The 13,084-nt window shown below is 45.8% G+C and overlaps 1 pseudogene; it reads left to right on the forward strand.

Annotated features, from left to right (window-relative positions):
• The window catches only part of LOC111959505 (inactive phospholipase C-like protein 1), a 133,058-nt pseudogene that overhangs the window by 75,496 nt on the left and 44,478 nt on the right, over positions 1–13,084 (forward strand).

Here is a 13,084-nt window from a genome sequence, read left to right on the forward strand (position 1 = left end):
GAGAGAGCTTAAATACATAGAGGTTCTCCTGCTCCAGTACTGTAATAAATACATAGCGTTCCTCTGCTCAGTACTGTATATAAATACATAGAGGCTCTCTGCTCACTACTGTAAAAACATAGAGGCTCCTCTGCTCAGTAACGTAACTATAAATACATATGAGGTTCTCTGCATCAGTACTGTATATAAATACATAGAGGTTCTCTGCTCAGTACTGTAATATAAATACATAGAGGTTCTCTGCTCCAGTAACTGTAACTCCCCATCACCCTATATGTTTGTCTTACAGATTAGCACAAATCGACACAGCAGACCACATCAAGATCTTGATCAGCCAATATTCCACAGTCTTAATGTTATGTCTAACCAGCCTGAAGGCTGACCTGGGGAAGTCACTTGTGCCCTGCCTACTACTCCTCCCCTAACTCCCATGCTTCTACCAACCCTCAGAGAGACAAGAGAAGAGAGAGAGAGAGAGAGAGAGAGAGAGAGAGACGAGAGAGAGACGAGAGAGAGAGAAGAGCAGAGAGAGAGCGAGAGAGAGAAGAGAGAGAGAGAGAGAGACGAGAGAGAGAGAGAGAGAAGAGAGAGAGAGAAGAGAGCAGAGAGAGAGAGAGAGAGAAGAGACGAGAGAGAGAGAGAGAGAAAGAGAGAGAGAGAGAGAGAAGAGAGAGAGAGAAGAGAGAGACGAGAGCGAGAGAGAGAGAGAGAGAGAGAGAGAGAGAGAGAGAGAGAGAGAGAGAGAGAGAGAGAGAGAGAGAGAGATTATTTAACTATAGTGGCACCATCTTTCATTCCCCAAGGGGTTGTGTGTGTGCGCGCGCAGTACCTTAATCTACTTTGGCTCTACTGCTGGCTGGGTGGGGATCATTAGCCAGATCATAGGCCACAGTTTCGGCAATGGGTGGATGGAGGGGTAGAGGGATAAAGAGGTGGATTAACAGTAGCACCAGTTGTTGTTTTGGGGTGGGGAGGAGGCGTGGATGTGTGGGAGCTTTGTGTGTGGATTTGTTTTTGATTTGATTTTGTTATTAAAGGGTGGATAAGTGGTTTAATGCATTAGCTGATGGATGGAACCACCAATGCACATGGATGGGTGTGGGCGGGGAGTATAGGGAATTAGTTAGTGGTATGTTTGTGACACGTGGCTTATTTAGCTCCTCAGGCCAATCACAGTTCACTAGTAATCTATACACTATCAGACTACTGATGACATTACATAGCATCAGGACTGTTCTAACCTAGGGCTGGGCAGTATACCGTATTTTACCATATACCGGTATTGATACACAGACCGGTTTGGGTTTTTACTTTACCTTCTATAACAGTATTTGAATATTTGGTTTGTCAAATGTGATACGGAGTGTGTAACGTACATTTTTATCATTTACTTCGCTACTTGAGTCATCTCTCTCCGCTCTCGCTCTCTCTCCGTACTGCTTTCCACACAGACTAAGCCCCGCCCCGTGTCACTCAAGGAGCACATTTGTTGTTCTCTGACCACAAGACACTTGCGTCCAGTCTTTACATGGGCAATGCAGCACATTTATTATATCTTTTTTAATTGAACCTTTATTTAACGAGGAAAGTCAGTTAAGAACAAATTCTTAATTACTATGACGGCCTACCAAAAGGCAAAAGGCGTCCTGTGGGAACAGGGGCTGGGATTAAAAATTAATTAATTAATTAAATATAGGACAAAATACACATCATGACAAGAGAGACAACACAACACTACATAAAGAGAGACCTAAGACAACAACATAGCAAGACAGCAACACATGACAACACAGCATGGTAGCAACACAACATGACAACAACATGGTAGCAACACAACATGGTAGCAGCACAAATCATGGTACAAACGTTCTTGGGCACAGACAACAGCACAAAGGGCAAGAAGGCAGAGACAACAATACATCATGCAATGCAGCCACAACTGTCAATAAGTGTCCATGATTGAGTCTTTGAATGATCTACACATGAAACAATGTTGATGACAGCAATGCTGTTTTCTCTTTGCTTCTTAATATAAATCCACTAGGGTTCTATAATGACACTATTAGTTTGTGTTTCTTACATCAGGAAACAGCTAGTTTGTCTTTTCTTAGTAATTTGTGCCTAAATCTTGTTAGCCATTAATGCTAATACTAATCGCTAGCTAGCTAATACATGTACTGAGTCAGAGCAAACATAACTCACTATACAGCCTGATAATACCAGCGATGGTGTAGACCTACATCTGCATGTTTTTTTGTGCAACAGTATCTTCTAAATCAAAGAGGAATAAGCGAAGCCGTACGTGACAGTGTGGAAATGATCTCAAGTCAGTGCAGGAAATACAGAAATTGATGAAAATGCTGAAAAAGTTGAATTGAACAGTATAAAACAATCAGAAAGGAGAAAGACTCATTGAAATCACTTAGAATGTATGTGTTGCCACCCTAGGACCACTCACTACTCATAAAGCACTAGGATCACTCACTACTCATAAAGCACTAGGACCACTCACTACTCATAAAGCAAATGTAGAACTTGTATTATTCAAAAACACCAAAGACCGTGATAACGTGTATTTTTTTTTTTAAATACCGTGATAAGCGCCAGAGACCGTATCATCCAGCCCTATTCTAACCCTAAAGCGCCAGAGACCGTATCATCCAGCCCTATTCTAACCCTAAAGCGTCAGAGACCGTATCGTCCAGCCCTTGTTCTAACCCTAAAGCGTCAGAGACCGTATCGTCCAGCCCTGTCTAACCCTAAAGTGTCAGAGACCGTATCGTCCAGCCCTGTTCTAACCTAAAGCGTCAGAGACGTATCGTCCAGCCCTGTTTTAACCTAAAGCGTCAAGAGACGTACGTCCAGCCCTGTTTTAACCCCTAAAGCGTCAGAGACCGTACCGTCCAGCCCTATTCTAACCCTAAAGCCGCTCAGAGACCGTACCGTCCAGCCCTATTCTAACCCTAAAGCGTCAGAGACCGCTATCGTCCAGCCCTATTCTAAACCCTTAAAGCGCCAGAGACCGTATCTCCAGCCTATTCTAAACCCTAAAGCGTCAGAGACCGTATCGTCCAGCCCTATTAACCCTAAAGCGCCAGAGACCGTACGTCCAGCCCTATTCTAACCCTAAAGCCGTCAGAACCGTATCGTCCACCCTATTCTAACCCTAAAGCGTCAGAGACCGTACCGTCCAGCCCTATTCTAACCCTAAAGCGTCAGAGACCGTATCGTCCAGCCCTATTCTAACCCTAAAGCGTCAGAACCGTATCCGTCCAGCCCTATTCTAACCCTAAAGCGCCAGAAACCGTATTGTCCAGCCCTGTCTAACCCTAAAGCGCCAGAGACCGTATCGTCCAGCCCTGTTCTAACCCTAAAGCGCCAGAGACCCGTATCGTCCAGCCCTGTTCTAACCCTAAAGCGTCAGAGCGACCTGTATCGCTCCAGCCTATTCTAACCCTAAAGCGTCAGAGACCGTATCGTCCAGCCCTATTCTTAACCCTAAAGCGTCAGAGACCGTACCGTCCAGCCCTATTCTACCCTAAAGCCAGAACCGTATCGTCCAGCCTATTCTAACCGCTAAAGCGTCAGAGACCAATTACCGTCCAGCCGCTATTCTAACCCTAAAGCGGTCAGAGACCGTACCGTCCAGCCCTATGTCTAACCCTAAAGCGTCAGAGACCGTACCGTCCCAGCCTATTCCTAACCCTAAGCGTCAGAGACCGTACCGTCCAGCCCTATTCTAACCCTAAAGCGTCAGAGGTCCATCCTTAAATTCCATTCTGATTCAGATTTTTTCATGGTGACATTACTAGTCTGTCTATGAACTGAGAATCTTGTCACAAGGGTCCAACTTTCAATTTCCTTTCTCAACTAAAGCGTCAGAGACCGTACCGTCCAGCCCTATTCTAACCCTAAAGCGTCCAGAGACCGTTATCGTCCAGCCCTATTCCTAACCCTAAAGCGTCAGAGACCGTACGTCCACCCTATCTACCCTAAAGCGTCAGAGACGTACCGTCCAGCCCTTTCTAACCCTAAAGCGTCAGAGACCGTACCGTCCAGCCCTATTCTAACCCTAAAGCGTCAGAGACCGTACCGTCCAGCCCTATTTCTAACCCTAAAGCGTCAGAGACCGTATCGTCCAGCCCTATTCTAAACCCTAAAGCGTCAGACGGTCATCCTTAATTCCATCTGATTCCAGATTTTTTATGGTGACATTACTAGTCTGTCTATGAACTGAGGAACTCTGTTCACAAGGGTCCAACTTTCAATTCCTTTCTCAACTCCTTTTTCATGGTGTCAATATCCCTGCCATTCTACTCCTCCTCTAGTCTCTCATCTCACTCAATAGATGCCTATATTTAGAGCCACTTGGCATGTGTGGATCTCTCCTGTCCACTCCTCTTCTTTCCTCTTTCCCCTCCTCTCCTCCTCTTTCTCTCCTCCTCTCTCTCCTCCTGTTCTCCCCTCCTCTCCTCTCCTCCTCTCTCCCTCCTCTCTTCTCCTCTCATCCTCCTCTTCCCTCCTCCCCTCCTCTTCTCTGCTCCTCCTCTCCTCTCCTCTCCCCTGTGTCTATCCCACCCAGGTCTTTACTACAACTCTGATTCAGTGGGCTGAATGAATCAAATCAAATCAAATGTTATTTGTCACATACACTGAATACAACAGCTGTATACCTTTACAGTGAAATTCTTACTTACACGCCTAACCAACAATGCCAGTTTTAAGAAAAATAAGGTGTTAAGTGAAAAAATTGATAAGTAAAATGTTTTAAATAAAAGTAACAAATAATTAAAGAAGCAGCTGTAAAATAACAAAGCGAGGCTATATACAGGGCGGTGGTCCACCGGTACCGTACAGCAGTCATGTGCGGGGCACCGGTTGTTGAGGTAATTGAGGTAATATGTACATGTAGGTAGAGGTAAAGTGACTGTGAATAGATAATAAAACAGAGTAGAGCAAGTGTAAAAGAGCCTTTGATTAGCCTGTTCATGAATCTTATGGGCTTGGGGTAGAAAGCTATTAAGAAGGCCTTTTGGACCTAGACTTGCACTCCGGTACCGCTTGCCGTGCGTAGCAAAGAGAACAGTGTATGACTAGGGTGGCGGGAGTATTGGACAATTTTTAGGGCCTTCCTCCTGACACCGCTTGGTATACAGAGGTCCTGGATGAATGATAGGAGCGAGAGAGAGATGAAAGTAGAGGAGGGAGAGGATGAGAGAGGAGAGGAGAGGATGGAGGAGAGAGGAGAGGATGGAAGGAGAGAGAGAGGAGGAAGGAAGGAGAGAGGATGGACAAGGAAGGAGAGAGGAGAGATGGAAGGAGAGAGGAGAGGATGGAAGGAGAGGAGAGAGGAGGACGAGGAAGGAGAGGAGAAGAGGGAAGAAAGAGAAAGGGGGAAGAGGAGGAAGAGGAAGGAGGAGAGGAGAGAGTATGGAGCAAGGAAGAGAGGAGAGGATGGAAGGAGAGAGGAGAGGGTGGAAGGAGAGAGGAGAGGAGGAAGGAGAGAGGAGAGGAAGGAGAGAGGAGAGGAAGGAGAGAGGAGAGGATGGAGGAGAGGAGAGGAAGGAGAGAGGTCGAGGCCATGGAGACATCTGATGTGCGTGACTAAACAATGTAGTATTGTCTCATACTACTCTCTCCATTCTCCTCTCTCCACCCTCTCCTCTCTCCTTCCTTTAATCTCTCTTCCTCTTCATTCTCTCTCTCTCCTCCATCCTTTACTCTCTCCTTCCTGCTTTCTACTCTCTCATTCTCTCCTCTCTTGCTCTCCTCTCCTCTCTCCATCCTCTCCTCTACTCTCTCTCTCCTTCTCTTTCTCTCCTCTCTCCATCCTCTCCTCCTCTCCACTCTCTTCTCTCCTCTACTATCTTCCATCCTCTCCTCTCTCCATCCTCTCGCTCCCTTTCTCCATCCTTTCCTCTCTCTCCATCCTCTTCCTCTCCCCTTCTTCCTCACCATCCCCTACTATCTCCATCCTCTCCTCTCTCTGTCTCCATCCTCTCCTCTCTCTATCTTCTCCTCTCACATCCTTCTCCTCTCCTCTCTCCTCTACTTTCTTTCATCTCACACTCCTTCCATTCAAACTTTCTCTCCTTCCTCTCTGTGATTTCCTTCTGCACTCACCTCACTTATCCTTTTCTAGAATTTACTTCTGGTTCTTACTTTCCACCCCCCCTGCCACTTCTCTCTTTGCCTCGCTTTCTTTTTTCTCTGGTACCACTATCTAATCTTTTCCATCTAGTGTTTACACCATCTCTCCATCTGTGCTTAGCTCCATTTCTGCAGAAGCTCAATAGTGAAGAGACAAAAAATACTAACAACAAAGAGAGAGTGCTTAGGGTTGGGGGATTAACACTTAGGTGATATATGCTCTTTTAGGCTGAACTGTTGGGGCATTAAAAAGCTGTTACGCGCCTGTTGTCATGGTTCCAGTGTAGACATAAAACAGTATGTTCACACGGCGGAGGATCGACCCTGTTTTCCCTGCCCTCTGGGGGAACTAAATACCATGTACCGGCCCGCTGTTCGCTGTTAAAGCTGTGCCTGGACAGTCCCCCCCCCTCCCCCTCCATCAACACCCTGCCGCCCCGCCTTGTTCCTGGCCCCGTCCACCTAATACCCGCTGACTGGTTCCATACTAAGCCTGGCTGTCTGTCCCGCTTGTCTGTCCCACAATTGTCCAAGCCTCCATCTTAAAAAACCTATTATTTGTTGAACAGAATTGGAGACCAGTAGATCCTAGGTCAAACTCTCTCTCCAAGTCAGTTAAACATGATGTGGGAAAAGTTTGAAATCGGTATCAATGGACTTGAATGCAATTGTGCACACGAATGCTAAAAAATGTTAGGATGTGTAAACAGTGCAGGCGAACTTAAACAAAGCCAATGGATTGTGTGTCATCATACCCTTGTTCCAGTGTCTGCTTACATGGGTCAGGAAACCAATATGTCATTTTTATTTGGGTGAACTATCCCTTTAAGCTGGGATAGTTCTGGTCTTAGTTGAGTGGGTGAAAGAATAATTGACATGGGAGTATTAGCCTGACTGATGTGTCCAGATGCGTTCTGTTCCAGGTTGAGCTATCAGCTAGCTGTGGGTCTGGTTTCTCTGTAGGGTAGGAAGGCATGAGAAATTCTCCTCATGTCTGGCTTGCTGTGGCGATGGTCCCTCTGTCTGGGTTTCTCTTAGGGTAGGCAGCCCTGTCTCTCTCGTTAGGGTAGGATCCCTGTCTCTTTGTTAGGGTAGGCTCCGCTGTCTCTTTGTTCAGGGTAGGAAGCGCCCTGGTCTCTGTAGGTAGGTGTACTGCTTCTCTGAATTAGTGTAGGAGCCCTGCATTCTCTGTTAGTGGTAGGAGCCCCTGCTTCTCTGTTTAGGGTAGAGCGCCTGTCTCGTCTGTTAGTGTAGGAGCCCTTCTTCTCTGTTTAGGGGTACGGAGCCCTGCATCTCTGTTAGGGTAGGAGCCTCCTTCTCTGTTAAGTAGGAGCCCTGCTTCTCTGTTAGGGTAGAGCCCTGTCCTATAGCGGAGGCCTGCTTCTCTGTTTAGGGGAGGAGCCCTGCTCTCTCTGTTTAGGACGGAGCCCTGTCTCTCGTAGGACGGAGCCCTGGTCCTCTCTGTTAGGGACGGAAGCCTGTCTCTCCTGTTTAGGGACGGAGCCCTGTTCTCTGTTAGGGACGGAAGCCCTGTCTTCTCTGTTAGGGACGGAGGCCCTGTCCTCTGTTAAGGGGACGGAGCCCTGTCTCTCCTGTTAGGGACGAGCTGCTCTGTTAGGTTAGGCCCCTGTCTCTCTGTTAGGACAGAGCCCTGTCTCTCTGTTAGCAGAGGAAGGAACTCTGCAGGCTGAGGTTCCTTTACTGTGTTTTAATTGGCCCAGTGCAATGGAATGTCAAGTTACACACACACACACACACACACACACTACCACACACACACACACACACACACACACACACCACACACCACACACACACACACACACACACACAGAGCGCGGTCACGAGTGCACGCATGCGACACCATTACACTGCCCTGTGTGGTTTCAGTGCTGTATGGGTAGTTCAAAAGCTGTACTCTGATCCAAACTGCCATACTAGGAGGTGAGGGAAAAACTCCCATTGTAAACCCCCCCAAAGCTCTTCAATCACTTTAGTAGCAGGGTAACAGCCAGTATGATGATGTCATAGTGTGTTGTCTCCCCTTGGTCCTGTGGTAGTATTTAGTAGGCCAGAGGGGCATCCTACGAAGCAAGCTAGATCCATCTACTCAGGGTTTCTAAACTAACCAGCTTCAGTTAGCTTCACATTCCAGGCTAAGGCTTTCATCCGTACTACGATGGGTGGATAATGCTGTGTTACCGCCTGCCCCGCTAACTGTAGCCGGCGTGTAACAGCGCGATGCTAGTTCGAACGCCCAACTCTTCATTGAGAACAATGCTGAAAACATCAAATCCATGGGCAGTTAGTGACAAAATTTCATTTTGTGGCCGACTAGAAAAGTTATTTAGGCAAATTACAGCAGCTATTGGTGTGTAAGGCTTTAGAAGTGCCGGGCCTTCATTTTGAATTTCTCATCGTTACTGCCATCTTTGGTGTGCTTACCACATACACAATCACCTTTTTCCTCACTCCTATCAATATTATTTATCTATTAAAAGTCATACAAATGTGTTACATTTGTGTGAAGTTTAAAATGCAATTCTATCAGGTTACTAAAAAAAACGATTTTATTAATAAAAATTTTAATCAATCGGTTTTCCTTAACTGAAGGTGGATAATGACGCAATCAGGGAGGAATCTGATTTAATTTTGTCATACAAAGTCGAGCAGCGTAGTAATTGTCATTTCAGTTGTAGTTAGCCTGCTCTGGTGCGGCAGATTAGTTCTGAAGGATTCGTTGCCATAGAAATGTACCTGGTTAAAAAGGTGAGTCACTTTCTTTTGGTGTGTTGTAAAGATTTCATATTAAAAAAATGGAAACAATACAACATACAACGACAACCATCTACACAAACATCCACAACATCAACGCCTCCCGGACCCACCTGTCACACCACATCTGGGTCTCTATTAGGCTCGCCGAGTGGCCACAGCGGTCTAAGGGCACTGCCATTCTCAGTGTAAGGGTTCAAATGCCAGGCTGTATCACATCCGGCGTGATTGGGGTCCCATAGGGGCAGTGCACAATTGTCCAGCGTCGTCCAGGTTTGGCCAGTGTAGCCGTCATTGTAAATATGAATTTGTTCTTAACTGACTTGCCTTCGTTAAATAAAGGTTAAATAAAACAAAATGATTTTTTAAAACGTTTTAAAAAACCATCTCCAGGCCCGTATCACTCTGTCACATTTGGCCTCATAACTGCACCCATTTTGTTTTTCTTCTGTGTCCGCCCACACACTTTAAGCATTTAGATAATAAAGCATTGACCTTCCATTGTGTTAACGATGGAGGATTGTTGACTGCCAGTTTTAAGTATGCCATTTTTCAAGATATTCACGAGAACAATATCGTCCAACCATCTTGTATCTCACTGCATCCTCTTATGCCATTGTCTTGGATTATGCAGACAGACATGTTCAAAAAGTTACATTTACATTGTAATACTTCTGACAGACAACTTCTTCTAGCTCCGGCAATAACTTTTGGACGTTTATAACATCCCAAGGAGGCAGGGATTATTGAGTCATTTAGCAAATAAGGCCTCGAGGGGGTGTGGTATATGAGCCAATATACCACAGTTAAGGATGTTCTTACTCACAACACAACGTGGAGTGCCTGGACACAGCCCTTAGCCGTGGTATATTGCGCCATGTACCCAAACCCCCGAGATGCCTTATTGGCATTATAAACTGGTTTACCACAACATAATTAGAGCAGTAAAAATAAAATTTTTGTCTATACCCATGGTTATACGGTCGATATATATGGCTGTCAGCCATCAGAATTCAGGCTCGAAACCACCCAGTGTATAATATTTACCACTTAAGGTGAGCGCACTTATCCTATGGAACTTATTGCGCTAATTGCACACAAGGTCGCAACTGAAATTTTTACTTCACTTTTATCCCAACCCCTCTGAAAGACCACCCAATGTTTTGGAGGAGGTGCGGGGGGCTGCCACACTCGTTGTGGGGAGTTAAGTGCCTTGCTCAAGGGCACAACGTAGGCCAATGGTATCTAGGATTTGATAGTGATGGCTTTCATGGCTACCTCCAATAGGTACATATTATTTTATGCTTCAACCCAGCGTCCACATAATCCTACCACTCCTTTTTAAATGTCAGTTGATTGTATATACCCCCTGGTAAGTGTATTTTGTTTTAGTTAGCTTTAAACATAACCTGCTGTAAATCATAAGTAGACTTTCTGCCTGTCTCACACTCTGCTCTTTGCTGTGGTTTTTACCCAGGATCCTCAGTGGCACCAAGGTGCCGGCGGGCGCAGAAGACAGTGTCCTTCAGTAGGCATCCGCTCAGAGAAAGAAGGTTTGCTTTTTAGTGTCCTCTTTAAAAAAAATATAAAGCAGTTTTAGATCTCTGCCTGTAAATAAAAATGAAATGGGTAACACTTTATTTGAAGGGGTACTAAATAAGGATTCATACCACTTATATAACCCATATACATAACACATTCATAAGCAGTATATAAGCATTTCATAAATGCCTTCCTCTTCCCGCCGCCTGCAGGTTGAAGCTAGCGCTGCGACTGCTTGACCTTCATGCAGGGGCTGTGAGCTGAAGAAGGTGCGTCCCAAACTCCCCGGTTCTTACAGTCGTTTCTACACACTGGACCAGGGACTCAGCTGCCTGCGCTGGGAGCCCTCTAAGAAGGCATGGGGAGCGCGCCGCGCCTGGACATGGCCCACTATCAGGGAGGTTAGACGGGGAGAGCACTGAGAAACCTTCCATCCATAACGGAGCCTGCTGCAGAACATCTGGGCTGAGTAGAGCAGCCTTCTCTATGCATCCACGGGGATGACTACAGGTAAGATGTAGCCAGTTCAAGTTTAGGCTTGCCTTGCAACTTCTTTTGGAATGTCAATGCCAAGAGTTGGCAATGGAGCAGAAACAGACTTGGCACTGCAGGCCAAAGGCAAATACAGTGTATTCGAAAGTATTCCGACCCCTTTTTTCCACATTTGTGTACGTATACAGCCTTATTCTAAATTGATTTAAATTTAAAAACTTCTCATCAAATATACACCACACAATACCACATGATGACAAAGTGAAAACAGGTTTTAGTGAATTTTTTTCAAATGTATTAATAATATAAAAACAGATACCTTATTTACATAAGTATTCAGAACCTTTGCTATGAGACTCGAAATTGAGCTCAGGTGCATCATGTTTTCCATTGATCAATCTTGAAGATGTTTCTACAACTTAATTGGGAGTCCACCGTTGGTAAATTAATTGATAAGGAATGGATTTGGAAAAGGCCACACACCTGTCTATATTAAGGTCCCACAGTTGATGGAGCATGTCAGAGCAAAAACCAAGCCATGAGGTCGAAGGAAATTGTTCCGCAGAGAACAGGATTGTGGTCGAGGCACAGATCTGGGAAGACTACCAAAACATTTCTGCAGGCGATTGAAGGTCCCCAAGAAACCGTTGCCCCCATCACTTCTAAATGGAAGAAGTTTGGAACCACCAAGAACCTTCCTAGAGCTGGCTGCACGACCAAATGAGCAATCGGGGAGAAGGGCCCGCTTGGTCAGGGAAGTTTACCAAGAACCCGATGTTCACTGACAAAGTTTCCCACCCTGTGGAGATGGAGAACCGCTTCCAGAAGGACAACCATCTACTGAGCAGGGCCTTATGGCCAGACGGAAGCCAACTCATTCAGTAAAAACACTGCCCATCCAACACTGGCAGAGGCTTGAGAGGATCTGCACGAGAGGAATGGAGAAACTCTCCAAATACAGGTGTGCCAAACTTGTAGCATTATACCCAAGAGACTTGAGGGTATAATCGCTGCCAAAGGTGCTTCAAAAAAAGGTCCTGCAGTAAAGGGTGTCTGAATACTTATGTAAATATTTCAGGTTTTATGTTTTTTAATGAATTTGCAAGCAAATTTCTAAAGTATGGCGCGGGAGCAGAAGGCAGACGTTTTACATGCCCGCCAACGATTGTGTTTTTGTTGTTTTATCGCCAAGTCGCAGTTTATCCCAGGTCGCAGTTTTATCGCCAGGTTCGCAGTTTATGGCCAGGTCGCAGTTTAATCGGCCAGTTTCCGGTGTTACGCAGGTTCGCAGTTTATCGCCAGTGGTCGCAGTTTATCGCCAGGTCGCAGTTTATCGCCAGGTCGACAGTTTATCGCCAGTCGTAGTTGTAAATGTGAGCTTGCATCTCAACTGGCCTATCTGGGTTAAATCAAGGTGAATAAAAAAATTAAAAACCTGCATTGTTTGTAAACTTTTTTTTTAGCCTAATTTTGTACATAATAGTTGCCGCTAAGTCTCTTTATGACCGGAAAATAACTTCTAGACATCAAGTCGGATGTGGGCAGGGCTTGCAAACCATTACAGACTACAAGGGAAGTACAGGCCGAGAGCTGCCCCATGACAAGAGCGTACGCAGAGAGTTAAACTACTTCTATGCTCGCTACGAGGCAATAACACTGAAACATGCATTAGGATGCACCAGCTGTACCGGAGACTTGTGTGATCACGCTCTCGAAAGCCAAAATGTAGTAAGACCTTTAAAACAGGTCAACATCACACAGGCCGCAGGGCCAGAACGGATTACCAGTACGTGTAACTGCGAGCATGCGCTGACCAACTAGCAAGTGTCTTCGCCTGACATTTTAACCTCCCTGGTCCGATCTTGGTAAATACCAACTTGTTTTAAGCAGACCACCATAGTGCCTGTGCCCAAGAACACTAGGTAACCTGCCATAAATGACTACCGATCTGTACCACTCACGTCTGAATGCTATTTCATTGACTACAAGCTCAGGCGTTAACACCATAGTACCCTTCAAAGCTCATCAATAGCTAAGGACGCCTGGGACTAAACAACCTCCCTCTGCAATCTGGATCCTGGGACATCCTGATGGGCCGCCTCCAAAGTGGTAAGGGTAGGTAACG

Source organism: Salvelinus sp. IW2-2015, linkage group LG36 (assembly GCF_002910315.2).
Source record: "Salvelinus sp. IW2-2015 linkage group LG36, ASM291031v2, whole genome shotgun sequence".
In the NCBI taxonomy this organism is placed as follows: Eukaryota; Metazoa; Chordata; class Actinopteri; order Salmoniformes; family Salmonidae; genus Salvelinus; species Salvelinus sp. IW2-2015.